This window comes from Macaca fascicularis, chromosome 6 (genome assembly GCF_037993035.2).
Source record: "Macaca fascicularis isolate 582-1 chromosome 6, T2T-MFA8v1.1".
NCBI lineage: Eukaryota > Metazoa > Chordata > Mammalia > Primates > Cercopithecidae > Macaca > Macaca fascicularis.
In genome coordinates, this window is record NC_088380.1 from 131,021,346 (window position 1) to 131,040,873 (window position 19,528).

A 19,528-nucleotide genomic window follows, 5' to 3' on the forward strand; every position below is an offset into this window, starting at 1 on the left:
GGGTATGGTAGTGTGTGCCTGTAGTCCCAGCTACTTGGGAGCCTGAGGTTGGAGGATGAGCTGAGCCCAGGAGGTCGAGGCTATAGTCTCACTTGGTCACTTCAGCATAGGTGAGCAAGTGAGATCCTCTCTCAAAAAAACAAACAAACAAAAAGAATAAATGAATTACTGCATTTGTTTAAGACATGAAAATAACTTCTTTTTGACTGTGTGATGAATTCTACTTTCCAGTGTGAAACTAAGGCTTTTTGACTGATATTCTAAAGTTTTTGTGAACATATTGAAATGATAATTTCTAGAAAACATCTTTCTACTTGGCATAAGCAAAGTTATTTTTAGGCAACTTGACTAAAAACCAGAAGAGAAGAAATATGTTTCCCCTCACCTGGTTTGTTTTACTAGGAAAATGGTTACATGTTTCACAGATACAATGCACTAAGAGCTCAGATTTCACAGAAATTTAGTCTGTTGTGTTGCTGGAATTGCAGACAATGGGGATGTGAAATAGCTGTGTTCCTGTAATTCACTTTGCATCTCATTTAGAGAAAAATGAAAACAAATTGAAATCTCACATAAAATAGAATACGAAATAACTAGAGTGAAAATAATGTCAGACAGTGAGGCTGTATTCCATTCAACGTTAAGACTGTGGGCCTTGCAGTCAGTCAATCCTACCTCAGTGACCTTGGAATTTTCTGCACTACACTTTTTCCTCATCTGTAAAATGGGGTAAAAGGGATATGTACCTTATAACACTGTTATACGAATTAAATGAAACAATACGTGAACTATGCCTGAAGCTTTGCCTGAAGTTTCTGTAATCAGGATACTCATAGCTGTACTCAGACTGAATGCTTTTATTTAGAAGGGAGTTGGTTGTAGGCTGGGTGTGGTGGCTCACGCCTGTAATCCCAGCACTTTGGGAGGCCAAAGCAGGAGGATCACTTGAGGCCAGGAGTTCAAGACCAGCCTGACCAACATGACAAAACCCTGTCTCTACCAACAATACAAAAATTAGCCAGATGTGGTGGCACACACCTGTAATCCCAGCTAATCAGGAGGCCAAGGCAGGAGAATTGCTTGAATCCAGGAGATGGAGATTGCAGTGAGTCGAGATTGTGCCACTGCACCGAAGCCTGGGCAATAGAGCAAGACTCCATCTCAAAAATTGAAAAGGGGGTTGGGGGTAGTCGGTTGGCAGAGAGTCCCCAAGGGTCCTCAGGACTCTAATTGTGTTCATTATCCATTGCCAAATGACAGACTACTCCAAAATGTAATGGCTTAAGTTAATAATCATTTATCAGCTCACAGTTTCTGTGGGTCGTGAATTCAGGAAAAATTCAGCAGGGGCCGGTGGGGAGGTTCTAGCTTGGAATTTTTCACGAGGCTGTTGTTAACATGGCAGCCAGATGGCAGTTATCCTGATCCCCGAAGAGCTGGAAGATCTGTTTCCAAGATGACTTACCTGAGCTAGCAAGTTAGAGCCCGTCCTTGGCAAGAGGCCTCAGTTCCTTGACACATAAACATTTCTATGGGATGCTTGAGTGTCAACTTCCCTCACAGCAACTGATCTAAGAGAAATCAAACGTAAGTGGCCATGTTTTCTGTGACTTAGTCTCCCAAATCACACATACACCGTCATTTCTGCCATTTCCTATTGGTCAGTAGAACAACCTGGTTCTGTACAAAAGTCCTGTGGGAGCTCCACTCAGTAGCAGGAGCACCAGGAGACAAGCCCAACTGGGGCCATCCTGGAGGCTGGCTCCCACACTGCTACCTTTCTGGAATTGAACCCAAATTTCTCTTTTTGAGAAGTTTGCAGCTCCTTCTGATAAAAGATAGAATAAATTACCTTAAATTTTCTAGCATGGAAACATAGTGTTTCCTCAATATTATTGCACCAGGTAAGCAATAGGCTTGTGTTTAAGAAGATATGTTATATGAAAGCCACGTATCTTTAAAAGTGTTACAATCTTTTAAAGCAGCGAGACGCTCACTGCAGGAGACCCTAGGTAACAGTTTTCATCACTTCCATTTCTGGCTCTTCCCAGAATAGTCATTCATAGAATGGAATGGCAGGATTCATGGCTCATCCAATTTTAAATGTTTTCCTTGCTCTGTTCATTCGTCATCTCCATCCCTATCTGTTTAAATCTGTATATGATGCTGAAGGGCCAGAAGGAATAAAGCTAGGACCCATGCTTAAAATGGAATTCATTCTTAAAGGCCAACCCATCAGCAGAATACAGACCTTTGCCCATATATTTCCATCACTCCTCTACTGATAAAATATCGGAAGAAAGCAGCTAGACATCAGCTTGATCATACCATTTTGAAGCTTCCAGATGCAAAAAGAGGAACCAGTGAATTACTGGACAAAGGGAGCTGGGGGATTCAGACATTCAAGGCAACACAAAGAAAGTATTTAACATAACTTTTTTAAAAATCAATTTTGTTGACTCCTTTTTTTTTTTTTTTTTTTTGAGACAGAGTCTCATTGAGACAGAGTCTTCCAGGCTGCAGTACAGTGGCTCCATCTCGGCTCACTGCAACCTCCATCTCCTGGGTTCAACTGATTCTCATGCCTCAACCTCGTAAGTAGCTGGCATCACAGGCACTCGCCACCACACCCGGCTAATTTTTATATTTTGTTAGAAACGGGGTTTCACCATGTTGGCCGGCCTGGTCTTGAGCTCCTGACCTCAGGTGATCTGCCCACCTCAGCCTTCCAAAGTGCTGAGATTACAGGTGTGAGCCACTGTGCACAGCCTGACACATAATTTAGATATAATAAGCCTCATCCATTTTAAGTGTACAATTGGACAAATTTTATCAAGTTGTGTGTGTGTGTGTGTGTGTGTGTGTGTGTGTGTATGTGTATGTGTATGTGTATATGTCTCCCAGAACAATCAAATCTAGAATATTTCCTTTACTCTCAGAAAGTTCCCTTGGCCTTGACCTGGTGTGGGTGGATCACGCCTATAATTCCACCACTTGGGGAAGCCAAGGTGGGTGGATCACTTGAGCCCAGGAGATCAGCCTAGGCAACATGGTAAAATTCTGTCTCTATAAAACATATATATTATTTGGGCATGGTGGCGTGTGCTTGTGGTCCAAGCTACTTGGGAAGCTGAGGTGAGAGGATCACTTGAGCCCAGGAAGATGAGGCTGCGGTGAGCCGAGATCACATCACTACACTTCAGCTTAAGTGACACAGCAAGACTCTGTCTCAAAAAAAAAAAAAAAAGAAAAGAAAAGAAGAAAAGAAAGTTCCCTTGAGCCCGGGGCAGTCCATACCCTCTCTGTTTCCACAACTAGACAACCACTGATCTGCTTTCTGTTGCTATCCATTACTCTGCATTTTCTAGAATTTCATATAAATGGAGTCATTTGTGTTTGGCTTCTTTTGCTTAGCATAATACATTTATATTTCATTCATGTGGTTTTATCAATGGTTCATTCTGTTTCATTTGCTGAGTAGTATTCTATCGTATGAGTGTACTGAAATCTTTTAATCTGTTTGCCTGTTTTTTCCAGTTTGGGGCAGTAAAGCTTCTATGAATATTTGTGTTGAGGGACATATGTTTCCATTTCTCTTAACTAAATACCCGTGAAAGGAATAGCTAGGTCATATGGTCTGTGCATATTCACCATTTAAAACACTGCCTAACAGATTTCCAAAATGGTTCTACTGTTTCACATCTTACCCAGAAGTCTATGAAGATTCCACATCCAATGTAACTTTTTAATTTAGGTTTCTGGGGAACTACAGTGGATTCTGTCAGTATTCAGCCAAGAAAGGCTACTACGGAGTAAGAATAAAGCCACTATTAAAAATCCTGAAAGTGACAAGAAACACGAGCTTTATTTTTTGGGCTTTGTGGGCTGCCGAGCTCTCCCAAGGTGTCCATGCAGCTGCACGTGCTGCATTTAATGCAATAGCAGCAAAGACAGGTCAAGCACCAAAGATGAAATCCACTGCATAGACAAGGTCTCTCTTCTCATGAACTTTCAGTAAAGGAAATTCCATTTGGAATGGAATGGTGGGTACAAATAGCTAAACTAAATTAAACTGAGCTAAACCAAATCCTGTCCCTCCTTCGTATGTTTGTGGAGTTTTGTTTTCCATTGAGCTTCTGCATTCCATGACTCTCTAGGACAACATTCTATGGGAAATTAATTAAACAGCATAGTTTACAATGCCTTGCCATCCTTGTCTGTACTTGAAATGAACTAAAGGAGCACTAGGCATCCATTCATTCTAGCTCTTACTCATCTACAAGTTACACTCATGGCATTAGCTTTAGCAGAAGAAATGATCATGTCTCCAGAACATTGAAAGCAATATAAAATAGACTCTTGCCCTAGTCCTATCACAAGAGCTAGAAAACATTTCCAAATAGGTTTATTTGAGCCTGATAACTTTCCTAGGACAGTTGTAAGTAGGAAGAGCAGCGGCCAGAGGACGTTGAGTAAATCACTTCATTTCTTTATTAAATGTGAGTAATCATAGTGTAAGCCCTGTCTTGAAGTAAAGAAGGGCTCCAGGTTTGGACTGAGGCAAACCTGTGTCAAAGTTTCAGCTCCACTTTACTGATGGTGTCACCTTGGCCAAGTCACTTAACTTTTCTTGGCCTCTGTTTTCTCACTTACCAAACAGCAATGGTGAGGTTTACCTTGCAAAGTAGCTGTGAAAATGAGGGAAAATATGTATAAACCAACCAGCCAATTGCAAGCATGTAGCAACTCAATAAAATGTAAGTAGGTTTGCTCACAGGGTTTTTCTAAAAATGAAATGAGAGTTCAAAAATGCCATGGTACCCTATCTCCAAAAAATGCTATTTTTGTGAATAACTGGGAGTTGAGCTCTGAATATATCACCAAAAGTTATTCATAGATAAGTCTGCCAGAAAGTAGATGTAATCTTGGGACAGTCATGTAAAGAAATGACACTTTCTTGTGGACTTTTAGCAGGTACCCCTGACTGTCTTCCTTTTCTGTCCAAAGCCCTCCCAGGCCTCCAGTTACATTCTGAATAAGATTCAAAGCTTAGAATTCAGTCTCCTAGATCTACCAGATTCAGCCCTGACGTGTCCAATGGGCTCTCTTGTTCCTAAAACATTCTGAGCCACCAGACCTCACAGCCTTTGCATTTTCTGTTTCCTCTTCAAGAGCAAACTCCACCCCCAGATATCCACGATTCTCTTCACCAAACCCTGCTTGAATGCACCCCTCAACATTGGTCTTTCCTGACCCCTATCCAAGAGAGCACCCTCACTCATTCCTCTCTGTCCTCTTATCTACTTCATTTTTCCTCATAGCTTTTTTCACTGCCTAACCTTAAGTTACATATCAATTAATTAACATGTAACTTTTATGTAAGTCCCATGATAGCAGCGACTTTATTCATTTCTGAATCTCCAGAACAATGCCTAGGACATAGTAGGTCTGTGTTACATCTGTGGTGATTTATTTTGAAATAATTTAGTGTGAGAAGTGTGAGATGACGAATGTGGGAATAAGCTAATCCTCAAAAGGATTAATACCTGAGGGCTACTTTATTATCATAAGAAGTGTTAGAACTACATTGGGATTGGTATAATGTACGGTGTTTGAGACATACAACTGGCTGGGAGTGACGTGCAAGGACTCAGTGCTCTTAAATGACTTGGATAAATCAACTCTCTCTCTCCATTGCTGCACTAGAGGGCCAAGTTTGCCTCTTCCCACCCTTTCCCATAGAGGATCCATTGGCTTGTCAGGAGAAAAGACTGAAAACACTCCTGGAAGAAGCTACCGTTTGCTTCATAGAGGACCTTTTCCATACAAGAGGCTGGTCAATGTGCCTAATGTGGGGGAGAGAGAGAGAAAAAGAGAAAGAGAGGAGTTCAGAGCTGCACACTGGACCTGCTGGCTCATAAATGTCTGTAAGAGTGATGAACCCTGCTCAGGGATGTACCTTCATTGCAAGACGCCACCTTATAAGTGAGTCTGCAGGCTGGGTATGGGCAGACCTTGCTGGTTTCCATCCTCTGGAGGCTAAGGATTTTCCTCAGGAAAACCTGACATTCACGATGTTTATACACATCAAGCAAATCAAAATAAGTTCGGCTTTCATGGTAATAGCACTCAGTAGAGATATATGAAAAAAGAATAAATGAATCAATGACTGTTTTTCCTCAATCTTCCAGGGTAAATTACAGTGTGGATTGGACACTAAAATCTTTAACGATGTTGTCTACTTGAAACCAGGCTTTTTTTTTTTTTTTTTTTTTTTTTTTAAGGGAAAGCTCATTGACCTTGTTTTCCTTCTGTGTCTTCATTGTTGCTCTGTTCTTTCTTCTGTGAAATAAAAGTCGGTCACATTTGCTGGCAGTCCTCCTAATCAAACCTCAGCTGGGAGGAGGCCTCAGCTTTGGCTGTGCTGTGGCTTACTGTCAGTTCTGTCTTTAACAGTCTCGCCATGACCTGGGGGAAGAAAATGTATTTCAAATCTCTATGTCAGGAGGCAATAACTTTCTGCTCTGCTCTAACCCGTCACAAAAGCCACAGCAAGTGACTCCCACAAGTTTTTCCCAATTTACCTCTGTCATTGATTCAGTGACACTGGGGAATGTTCCTTTAAAAAAAATTTTTCACTAGTGGGATCATATAAGACAGTCTCTCTCCCCCCAATTTTTTCCATGTACCAAATAAGAAATTGTGGTTCCTCCATAAGAACACCTGGTTGTAATATAATCTACATGTTTCTTAGAAGTCTTTTGACTTGTTATACAGTTGTTCATTGAGGAAGAACTGTGTGAGCCAAAAAGAGACCACATCAACAGTTTTGCAGTCAGGGACACACCTGGGGCTCACTGCCGCACCCGGTGCTCAGAGGCCTCTGTGAAACACGCAGTTGGAATAACCTGACTCCACCAGGTCAGGTACTCCCACCAAAGAGCAACCTGGCTCTCTCAGCAGCAACAGCCCAGTATCTAAATGTCTGAATCATTTAAACATTGTCATTGAGTCCCGTGGGCAAAAGCGTACTTACCCTCTAGCTTGGTGATATATACAGGCACCTACAGAAAAGACTTGTTATCAAGATTCTAGCTTTGCTCAAAAGTGCTATCACAACCCATGAACACAATACTGAATCAACAAAGTTTAGAAACTGCCCTTAATTATTTTATTATTATTATTTTTATTTATTTTGAGACAGAGGCTCGCTTTGTCACCCAGGCTGGAGTGCAGTGGTGTGATCATAGTGCACTGCAGCCTCTATCTCCCAGGCTCAAGCAATTATCCTGCCTCAGCCTCTCAAGTAGCTGGGACTACAGGTATGTGCCACCACACCCAGCTAATTTTTATATTTTTAGTAGAGATGGGGTTTTGCCATGTTGCCCAGGCTGGTTTTGAACTCCTGACCTCAAGTGATCCTCCCACTTCAGCCTCCCAAAGTGCTGGGATTACAGATGTGAGCCACCATACCTGGCCCCCTATTTCTTAACAGGTGAAAAAAGCCATATCCCCAAGTTTCCATGATAAAGAAGTTCTTCTCTGGGAAAAATTAAACAGAGAATAGCCAGGAGTTGCTTCCACAATTTATATACAGCAGATGATATGCACTAAGTTCATCTTTCCCACCAAGTGCCATTCACATCCCTTCCACAATTAGACAACGAGGGCTAGTGACCACTACCAACATGCACACAAGCATCATATGATAATGAAGCAAAACTTTTATATTCGAACAATCTGAATCATACATTGAATTGTTTCTCAGAACCAGGTTTGACCATTTACATAGTCTTATTTAACAGAATTACTACCAATATGCTCAGCCAAAAAGGTGTGTTATATGGCCAAGCATCTCCTTTGTATTTGGACATAGGTAACACATAAAGGAGGACTGAAAAATTATACTTGGCGCAAAAAGTTATTTTAACAATAATCTTCAAGTGGAGTTAATAATGTGATCCAGTATTAGTCAAGCATTGTGGCACACACCTATAGTCCTAGCGACTCAGAAGGCTGCAGCGGGAGGATCACTTTAAGCCCAGGAGTCCAAGGTTGCAGTGAATTTGATCCTACCACTGCACTCCAGCCTGGGTGACAGAGTGAACCCATCTCTGAAAATAATAACAATAATAATAATAATAATAATAATAATAAATAATAGTAATAATAATGTCATCCAATAAACTCCTATTTCAACCACACAAATTGTTTATGTTTCTTTTAATCTAATTTTTTTCAAAACCATTGAGTACATATCTACAATAGTTTGGGCCATTTCCCCCTGCCATGTGCTGTTATTTCTCATAATCAAGAAGAATTAGAACATTTATTTTTAATCACCTTGGTTCAACCTGGAGATTTCTTAAAAATCATGACTAAAGTTCTAGATTAGTTTAAAATTGATGTAAAATCCTGACATTGAATTTTTCTTCTCATTAGAGAGATTTCTTTAAAGTCCATAAATTGTGTTATTTTAAGATGTATACAACAATTTGTCTACAGATATTTTTATTATCAGAGATAGCTCCAAATTGGGATGGACATAGTTCCTTAGAGACCCTTTGCTAAACACCAGTGCCTTTTGAAGCCTTGAAAAATGCCCAAAAATTATTTCTTCCCTATCTTACCAGTAATTTTTTATTACAAAAAATATTTTTGACCAGTAACTAAGCTCAGTGAACTAGGTAGGCACATAGCCCAATTTTTTTTTCAACACTTAAAACGAATTCAGCTCTATTCTAAGCACTTTCAATATGGTGACTTATTTAATCCTCTTAACAACCCTATAAATAGGTACTATTATCTCATTATCTCCATTGTACTGACTAGGGACTTGAGGCCCAGGGAGGTTAAGTACCTTGCCACTGAGGTCCTATAACTAAAATACAGTGAAGCCAAGGAGTGGACCTAGATAGTCTGGCATGCAAACTGACCTCTTAACCACTTTTCCATACTAACTTCCTTCAATCTAGTGTATACAAATATTTACCAATAAAATAGCTACTTTAAATGCCTTATTAAAAAATGACTTTGGGATATCTATCAACAGTAGAATGAAAAAATAAAGGTTTTGTGTACTCATTTGCTGTATACTAAAATACACAGCAATAAATAAGAACTACTGATACATGCAGCAAGTTAGATGATTCTCACAAATGTAATATTGCATAAAAGAAGTCAGACAAAAAGGAGTACATACTTTTTATGATTTTATCCATATGAAGGTTTCTCAACATCAGCTCTATTGACATTCTGGGTGAGAGAATCCTTTGGTGTGGGGCATCTTCCTGTACATTGTAGGATATTAGTAGCATCCCTGGTCTCTACCTAACAGATGCCAATAGTACCCCCACCCCAAGGCCCATTTGGAAAACTAAAAATGTTTCCAGACATTGCCAGATGTACTCTTGGGGATAAAACCACTTTCAGATGGGAGCCACTGATTTATATGAAGATCAAAACCAGTCAAAGCTAGTCTATGGCATTAGAGGCTAGAATAGTGCTCAGGGAGCCTTCTGGAAATGTTCTAGATCTTGATTTGAGTGAATGTTACATTTAAAGTTCATCAAACTGTACACTCAAGATACATACATTTTATTGTACATAAATTATATAAGACTTTTAAAAAATATTCTTTAAATTTAAGAAAATGTTAATTATTTGCTGAGGGTGGGATCATAAAAAGTACTTTGAGAACTCAGGAAGAAACAATTCTGTGGGAGATGAAAGATTCATGAAGGCTTCCAGGAGGGCAGGGGCCTGAGTAGGAAGGATCTGAAGAGCAGCATAAGTGGAAGAGGGCAGGTGTTCCAAACATGGGAGACAGCAAGGCCAAAGGCAGAGAAGAAAGATCATGCTCTGTTAAGAGCATTTTGCCACGTACTATTTTTTTATGAATATAACCAAGGGAAATTCAAAATGCATGCTTGCGTAATATCCTTCTAGGGGGTAGGATCTAGGTCAATGCTGTGTTCAGGAGGGGATGTAATAATCACCATTTGGTAATGGTGAAAATTAAACCTTTGAAATTAAATGGGATGAAAAACCACTGGGCATCTCAGCTCATTACCTCACTATTGCAGAATTCCCCACTGTCATCTATTCTTGCTATTTGTCCAGACTCATTACATCCCAGGTGGATGACGCTTCCGCTACATTTTTTCATAAGGCTAGTCAAAATAGAAATAAAACTCTCCTGGGAAGTTCCCTACCGTTTTTTCAGCCATCATTTTCTTTCAAGCCACTAATTACTGTTGGTTGCATTATTCGTCATCATCTTTAATTGAGCATGAACAATGGCTCCACACTGTAAAGAAAATGTTAGAAGAGAGTTGTTTTATTGAAGCCAGAGGATTTGGAACTGACTTCAAGAGGAAAAATAATGAGAAATAGAAATTCTAGCAAAAATAAAGCAGCCACTGTTTTAACTCTACAGAACGCAGATCTTCCTTGTGCAGATGATCTCACACAGGGCATTCCATGTCCTAAGTCCTGAGTATGAAGGGCTGAGAGGAGACCCCAGCCAGGCACCACCACTCATGCTCATCATTACACAGGCGTACCTCAGAGACATTGTGGGGTTGGTTCCAGACTACAGCAATAAAATGAATATCACAATTAAGCAGGTCACACTAATTTGTTTGTTTCTTGGGGCATATAAAAGTTATGTTTACACTATATTATTGGATATTAAGTGTACAATTGCATCATGCCTAAAAAAACAATGTACATACCTTAATTTAAAAATACCTTATTGCTAAAATATGCTAATGATCACCTGAGCCTTCAGGGAATTGGCATCTTTTGCTGGTTGGTCTTTTTGCTAAGGATCTTGCCTCAGTGTCAATGGCTGCAGAATGATCAAGGTGGGGGTTACTGAAGGTGGATGGCTGTGGCAATTTCTTAATATAAGGCAACAATGAAGTTTGCCACATTGATTGACTCTTCCTTTCACAAAAGATTTCTCTATAGCACACAATGCTGTTTGATAGCATTTCGCCCATAGTAGAACTTCTTTCAAAGTTGGAGACAGCCTTCTCGAGCCCTCTTACTGCTTTATCAACTAAGTATATGGAATGTTCTAAATCCTTTGTTGTCATTTTACCAGTGTCCACAGCATCTTCACCAGGATTACATTCTGTCTCAAGAAAATACTTTATTTGCTCACACGTAAAAGGCAGTTGCACATACATTCAAGTTAGGTCATGAGATTGTAGCAATTCAGTCACATCTTTACGCTTCACTTCTAATTCTAGCTCTCTTGGTATTTCCACCACATCTGTAGTTACTTCCCCCACCGAAGTTAGGAACCCCTCAAAGTCATCCATGAGGGTTGAAATCAACCTCTTCCAAACTCCTATTAATATTAAATTTTTACCCCCTCCTATAAATCAAGAATGTTCTTTCTTTTTTCTTTCTTTTTTTTTTTTTTTTTTTTTTTTTTTAAGACACAGTCTCACTCTGTTGCCCAGGATGGAGTGCAGTGGCATGATCTCAGCTCACTGCAACCTCTGCCTCCCAGGTTCAAAGAATTCTCCTGTCTCGGCCTCCTGACTAGCAGGGATTATAGGCTCCTGCCAGGGCCCAGCTAATTTTTTGTATTTTTAGTAGAGATGGGAATTTCACCACGTTGGCCAGGCTGGTCTTGAACTCCTGACCTCAAGCGATCTGCCTGCCTTGGCCTCCCAAAGTGCTGGGGTTACAGGCATGAGCCACAGTGCCTGGCTAAGAATGTTCGTAATAGAATCTACAATGGTGAATCCTTTCCACAAGGTTTTCAATTTACTTTGCCCAGATTTATCAGAAAAATCACTATCTGTGGCAGATAGCTATAGCCTTATGAATTTATTTCTTAAATAATAAGACTTGAAAGTTGAAATTACTTCTCGATCCATGGGCTACAGAATGGGTGTCATGTTATCAGACATGTAAACAACATTAATCTTCTTGTGTTTCTCCATCAGAGCTCTTAAGTGACTAGGTTCATTGTCAATGAGCAGTAATATTTTAAAACGATTTTTTTCCTGAGCATTAAGTCTTAACAGTGAGCATAATATATTCAGTAAATCATACTATGAACAGACGTGCTGTTACCCAGCTTTGTTGTTCTATTTCTAGAGTACTGGCAGAGTAAGTTTAGCATAATTCATAAGGTCCCTAGGATTTTCAAAATGGTAGATTAGCATTGTATTTGACTTAAAGTTACCAGCTGCATTAGCCCCTAACAAAAGAGTCAGCCTGTCCTTTGAAGCTTTGAAGCCCAGCATTGACTTCTTCTCTCTGACTAGGCAGGTCCTAGATGGCATCCTCATCCAATAGAAGGCTGTTTCATCTACATTGAAAAGCAGTTGTTTAGCGTCACCACCTTCAATTATCTTCACTAGATCTTCTGGATAACTTGCTACAGCTTCTACATCAGCAATTGCTGCTTCAACTTGCACTTTATGCTATGAAGAAGGATTATTTCCTTAAATCTCATGCACAGACCTCTGTTAGTTTCCAACTTTTCTTCTGCAGTTCCTTCATCTCTCTCAGCCTTCATAGAATTAGAAAATGTTGGGTCTGTGCTCTGGATTAAGCTTTGGCTGAAAGGAATGTTGTGGCTGGGCTGATCTTCTATCCAAATCACTGAAATGCTCTCCACATTAGCAATAAGGGTGTTTCATTTTCTTTTTTTTTAATTTCAACTTTTAGTTTAGATACAGGGGGTACATGTGCAGGTTTGTTACATGGGAATATTACATGGTGCTGAGGTTTGGGTTATGGATCCCAACACTCAGGTAGTGAGCATAGTGGCCCATAGGTAGTTTTTCAACCCATATCCCCGTCCCTTCCCTTCCTCCCTCTAGTAGTCCACGGTGTCTATTGTTCCCATATTTATGTCCATGTGTGCTTGATGTTTAGTTCCCATTTATAAGTGAGAACAAGCAGTATTTGGTTTTCCATTATTGCTTTAATTTGCTTGGGATGATGGCCTCCAGCTGCATCCAGGACTGATACTCAGCATCATTTTATCATTTGTGTATTCACTGGAGTAGTGCTTTTAATTTCCTTCAATAACTTTTTCTTTCACTTCACAACTTGGCTATTTGGTGCAAGTGGCCTAGCTTTCTAAAGTGCCTTCCTCACTAAACTTAATCATTTCTAGCTTTTGATTTAAAGTGAAAAATATGTGTCCCTTCCTTTCACTTGAACTTAGAGGCCCTTATAGGGTGATTAATTGGCCTAATTTCAATAATGTTGTGTCTCAGGGAATAGGGAGGCCTGAGGAGAGGGAGAAAGGGGAACAGCTAGTCAGTGGAGCAGTCAGAACACACAGATTTATCTGTCAAGTTTGCTGTCTTATGTGTGCACGGTTTGTGATGCCCTAAAACAATGACAACAGTAACATCTAAGATCTCTAATCACAGATCACCACAACAGATAACATAATCATGAAAAAGTGTGAAATAATAGGAGAATCACCAAAATGTGACACAGAGACACAAAATGAGCACAGAGTGTTGGAAAAATGGTGCCAATAGATTTGCTCAATGCCAGGTTGCCACAAACCTTCAATTTTTTTTTTTTTTAATGCAGTATCTGTGAAGCACAATAAAGCACAGAGCAATAAAACAAGGCATGCTTCTTCTGGGGGAAGGAAGGCCCCAGAGCTTAGACTGCAGAAGAGAGTGTAGCACTACTTTGTATACTGCTTCATGATATTTTCTATTCTATGAAGAGACCCCAAAACACTGCCTAGAGGGCAGGATAATCACCCTGCGGACTCCAAGAATTTATTTTTTTATTTATTTGTTATTGTTAACATTTTACAATTTACCTCTAATTCTTTTTTTTTTTTTTTAATTTTAAGTTCTGGGATACAAGTGCAGACTGTGTAGGTTTTTTACATAGGTATGTGTGTGCCATGGTGGTTTGCTTCACCTATCAACCCATCATCTAGATTTTAAGCCCCACGTGTGTTAGCTGTTTGTCCTAACGCTCTCACTCCCTTTGCCCCATAGCCCCCAACAGGCCCCAGTGTGTGATGTTCCCCTTTCTGTGTCCATGTGTTCTCATTGTTCAGCTCCCATTTATGAGTGAGAACATGCAGTGTTTGGTTTTCTGATCCTGCGTTAGTTTGCTGAGGATGATGGCTTCTAGCTTCATCCATGTCCCTCCAAAGGACATGATATCATTCCCTCTTATGGCTGCATAGTATTTCATGGTGTATATGTACCACATTTTCTTTATCCAGTCTATCATTGATGGGCATTTGGGTTGGTTCCACATCCTTGCTATTGTAAATAATGTTGCAATAAATGTACATGTGCATGTGTCTTTCTAGTAGGATGATTTATATTCCTTTGGGTATAGACTCAGTCATAGGATTGCTGGGCCAAATGGTATTTCTAGTTCTAGATCCTTGAGGAATCGCCACACTGTCTTCTAAAATGGGTTACATTCCCACCAACAGTGGAAAAGCATTCTTATTTCTCCACAGCCTTGCCAGCATGTATTGTTTCTTGACTTTTTAATAATCACCATCTGACTGGCATGAGATGGTATCTCATTGTGATTTGGATTTGTATTTCTCTAATGATCAGTGATATTCAGCTTTTTTTCAAGTTTGTTGGCCTCATAAATGTCTTTTTTTGAGAAGTATCTGTTCATATCCTTTGCCCACTTTTTGATGGGGTTGTTTGTTTTTTTCTTGTAAATTTGTTTAAGTCTCTTGTAGATTCTGGATATTAGACCCTTGTCAGATGGGTAGATTGCAAAAATTTTCTCCCATTCTGTAGGTTGCCTGTTCACTCTAATGATAGTTTCTTTTGCTGTGCAGAAGCTCTTTAGTTTAATTAGATCCCATTTGTCAATTTTGGCTTTTATTGCAATTGCTTTTGGTATTTTCGTCATGAAGTCTTTGCCCGTGCCTCCTATGTCCTGAATGGTATTGTCTAAGTTTTCTTCTACAATTTTTATGCTTTGGGGTTTTACATTTATGTCTCTTTCTTTTTTTTTTTTTTTTTTTTTTTTTTTGAACAAAGTCTCACTCTGTCGCCCGGGCTGAAGTGCAGTGGCATGATCTCGGCTCACTGCAACCTCTGCCTCCCAGGTTCAAGCAATTCTCCTGCCTCAGCCTCCCAAGTAGCTGGGATTACAGGCACCCACCACCATGCCCAACTAATTTTTTTATTTTTAGTAGAGATGGGGTTTCACCATATTGGCCAGGCTGGTCTCAAACTCCTGACCTCTGGTGATGTGCCTGCCTCTGCCTCCCAAAGTGCTAGGATTACAGGCGTGGGGTGCCATTCTCCCCATCTCTTTCATGTACTCCAATCAATTGAAGGTTTGGTCTTTTCATATAGTCCCATATTTCTTGGAGGCTTTGTATGTTTCTTTTCATTCTTTTTTCCCTAATCTTGTCTGCATGCCTTATTTCAGCAAGATGGTCTTCAAACTCTGATACCTTTTCTTCTGCTTGGTTGACTCAGTTACTGATACTTGTGTATGTTTCACGAAGTTTTCCTCTTGTGTTTTTCTGCTCCATCAGGTCATTTATGTTCCTCTCTAAACTGATTATACCAGTGCAGGACTCACACACTGTTATGGTTCTTTTCCATGGGAGCCTCCAATCGCCACTGCTTCTAGTCAGCCATCTTGGCCCCACATCTCTCGATTCCAAGATTTTAAATGATTGCAGGATTTTTTCACCAGAACAGTTATATGTTTGTTTTCCCTGATTAAATTGTTACAGTTGAGGTTTATTTGAATCAGTGCCATGTCCTCACTTTTTCAAGTCCTCTGTTTCAGTTAGGATAATTTTGCAATAGGTAAAAAAATTACTCAATTTTACTCAATTAAGAGTGGCATAAGCCACATAAACATTAATTACCCTCCCTATCAAGAAATCTGCAAACAGGCTGTAATGAGGTTGACCAGTATCAACACTATCAGCAAGCATGTTAACTTTTTCCATGTTTCCGATCAGGCATCCTCAGTACGTTGGTGATGTTTCCTTCATGGTTACAAGTTGCCTGTTCCAACTCCAAGCAGTGCATTCCAAAAAGCAATATCCAAAGCAAGAAGCAAGGAAGATGACAAATAGAGAGTTTTTCCTGTGTACCACTCCCTAATTTATGAGGGTAGAAAATTTTTCCCAGAAACTTTATATCACATTGACTAAGAACTGTCCTAGTCAGTCACTGGGCAAAGAGAAATGACATTTTCATTTTCATGATTGCCTTAAATTTACCATAATTCATTCCAGAGTTGGATGGAATTCACTATAACTGTCATAAAATCAGAAGTCTTTCACTAAGAAAAAAAGAGGAAAGAGCTGCTGGATGAGCAATCAAATGCCTTGGCCAGATACTGATTTTGCATTTATTTTCCTTGAATAGCCTCCAACCCACCTATATTGGTGGTATATACTCCACTATATAAACCCTGGTCCCAAGTTTAGATTATTGATTCCGTAAGTCACAAAGTTCAGATCTTACAATAGAATGTACATCTAGGTTAGATTCCTTAAATATTCAAAGTAGCCCTGAGGAGGGGGCGGAGCAAGATGGCCGAATAGGAACAGCTCCAGTCTCCAACTCCCAGTGCAAGCGACACAGAAGACCGGTGATTTCTGCATTTTCAACTGAGGTACTGGGTTCATCTCACTGGGGAGTGCCGGACGATTGGTGCTGGTCAGCTGCTGCAGCCCGACCAGCGAGAGCTGAAGCAGGGCGAGGCATCGCCTCACCTGGGAAGCGCAAGGGGGAAGGGAATCCCTTTTCCTAGCCAGGGGAACTGAGACACACAACACCTGGAAAATCGGGTAACTCCCACCCCAATACTGCGCTTTAAGCAAACAGGCACACCAGGAGATCATATCCCACACCTGGCCGGGAGGGTCCCACGTCCACGGAGCCTCCCTCATTGCTAGCACAGCAGTCTGCGATATCGCGGCAAGGCAGCAGCGAGGCTGGGGTAGGGGCGCCCGCCATTGCTGAGGCTTAAGTAGGTAAACAAAGCTGCTGGGAAGCTCGAACTGGGTGGAGCTCACAGCAGCTCAAGGAAACCTGCCTGTCTCTGTAGACTCCACCTCTGGGGACAGGGCACAGTAAACAATAACAAAAACAGCAGACACCTCTGCAGATGCAAACGACTCTGTCTGACAGCTTTGAAGAGAGCAGTGGATCTCCCAACACGGAGGTTGAGATCTGAGAAGGGACAGACTCCCTGCTCAAGTGGGTCCCTGACCCCTGAGTAGCCTAACTGGGAGACATCCCCCACGAGGGGCAGTCTGACACCCCACACTTCACAGGGTGGAGTACACCCCTGAGAGGAAGCTTCCAAAGCAAGAATCAGGCAGGTACACTCGCTGTTCAGCAATATTCTATCTTCTGCAGCCTCTGCTGCTGATACCCAGGCAAACAGGGTCTGGAGTGGACCTCAAGCAATCTCCAACAGACCTACAGCTGAGGGTCCTGACTGTTAGAAGGAAAACTATCAAACAGGAAGGACACCTACACCAAAACCCCATCAGTACATCATCATCAAAGACCAGAGGCAGATAAAACCACAAAGATGGGGAAAAAGCAGGGCAGAAAAGCTGGAAATTCAAAAAATAAGAGCGCATCTCCCCCGGCAAAGGAGCGCAGCTCATCGCCAGCAACGGATTAAAGCTGGACGGAGAATGACTTTGACGAGATGAGAGAAGAAGGCTTCAGTCCATCAAACTTCTCAGAGCTAAAGGAGGAATTACGTACCCAGCGCAAAGAAACTAAAAATCTTGAAAAAAGAGTGGAAGAATTGATGGCTAGAGTAATTAACGCAGAGAAGGTCACAAACGAAATGAAAGAGATGAAAACCATGACACAAGAAATACGTGACAAATGCACAAGCTTCAGTAAACGACTCGATCAACTGGAAGAAAGAGTATCAGCGATTGAGGATCAAATGAATGAAATGAAGCAAGAAGAGAAACCAAAAGAAAAAAGAAGAAAAAGAAATGAACAAAGCCTGCAAGAAGTATGGGATTATGTAAAAAGACCAAATCTACGTCTGATTGGGGTGCCTGAAAGTGAGGGGGAAGATGGAACCAAGTTGGAAAACACTCTTCAGGATATCATCCAGGAGAACTTCCCCAACCTAGTAGGGCAGGCCAACATTCAAATCCAGGAAATACAGAGAACGCCACAAAGATACTCCTCGAGAAGAGCAACTCCAAGACACGTAATTGCCAGATTCACCAAAGTTGAAATGAAGGAAAAAATCTTAAGGGCAGCCAGAGAGAAAGGTCGGGTTACCCACAAAGGGAAGCCCATCAGACTAACAGCAGATCTCTCGGCAGAAACTCTCCAAGCCAGAAGAGAGTGGGGGCCAATATTCAACATTCTTAAAGAAAAGAATTTTAAACCCAGAATTTCATATCCGGCCAAACTAAGTTTCATAAGTGAAGGAGAAATAAAATCCTTTACAGATAAGCAAATGCTTAGAGATTTTGTCACCACTAGGCCTGCCTTACAAGAGACCCTGAAGGAAGCACTAAACATGGAAAGGAACAACCGGTACCAGCCATTGCAAAAACATGCCAAAATCTAAAGACCATCGAGGCTAGGAAGAAACTGCATCAACCAACGAGCAAAATAACCAGTTAATATCATAATGGCAGGATCAAGTTCACACATAACAATCTTAACCTTAAATGTAAATGGACTAAATACTCCAATTAAAAGACACAGACTGGCAAACTGGATAAAGAGTCAAGACCCATCAGTCTGCTGTATTCAGGAGACCCATCTCACACGCAGAGACATACATAGGCTCAAAATAAAGGGATGGAGGAAGATTTACCAAGCAAATGGAGAACAAAAAAAAGCAGGGGTTGCAATACTAGTCTCTGATAAAACAGACTTTAAACCATCAAAGATCGAAAGAGACAAAGAAGGCCATTACATAATGGTAAAGGGATCAATTCAACAGGAAGAGCTAACTATCCTAAATATATATGCACCCAATACAGGAGCACCCAGATTCATAAAGCAAGCCCTTAGAGACTTACAAAGAGACTTAGACTCCCATACAATAATAATGGGAGACTTCAACACTCCACTGTCAACATTAGACAGATCAACGAGACAGAAAGTTAACAAGGATATCCAGGAATTGAACTCATCTCTGCAGCAAGCAGACCTAATAGACATCTATAGAACTCTCCACCCCAAATCAACAGAATATACATTCTTCTCAGCACCACATCGTACTTACTCCAAAATTGACCACGTAATTGGAAGTAAAGCACTCCTCAGCAAATGTACAAGAACAGAAATTATAACAAACTGTCCCTCAGACCACAGTGCAATCAAACTAGAACTCAGGACTAAGAAACTCAATCAAAACCGCTCAACTACATGGAAACTGAACAACCTGCTCCTGAATGACTACTGGGTACATAACGAAATGAAGGCAGAAATAAAGATGTTCTTTGAAACCAATGAGAACAAAGATACAACATACCAGAATCTCTGGGACACATTTAAAGCAGTGTGTA

General features: G+C 40.7%; 1 long non-coding RNA gene across 1 annotated transcript in view; it reads right to left on the minus strand.

The window, feature by feature from the left end:
- Nucleotides 1-1,053: 1,053 nt before the first annotated feature.
- The window catches only part of LOC102147320 (uncharacterized), a 68,161-nt gene continuing 49,686 nt past the window's right edge, over nucleotides 1,054-19,528 (minus strand). The window contains exons 4-5 of the long non-coding RNA XR_006698843.2: nucleotides 6,300-6,468; nucleotides 1,054-1,571 (exon numbers count right to left, since the gene is read on the minus strand). This is a non-coding gene — a long non-coding RNA (uncharacterized lncRNA). The remainder of the gene's footprint in view (nucleotides 1,572-6,299; nucleotides 6,469-19,528) is intronic.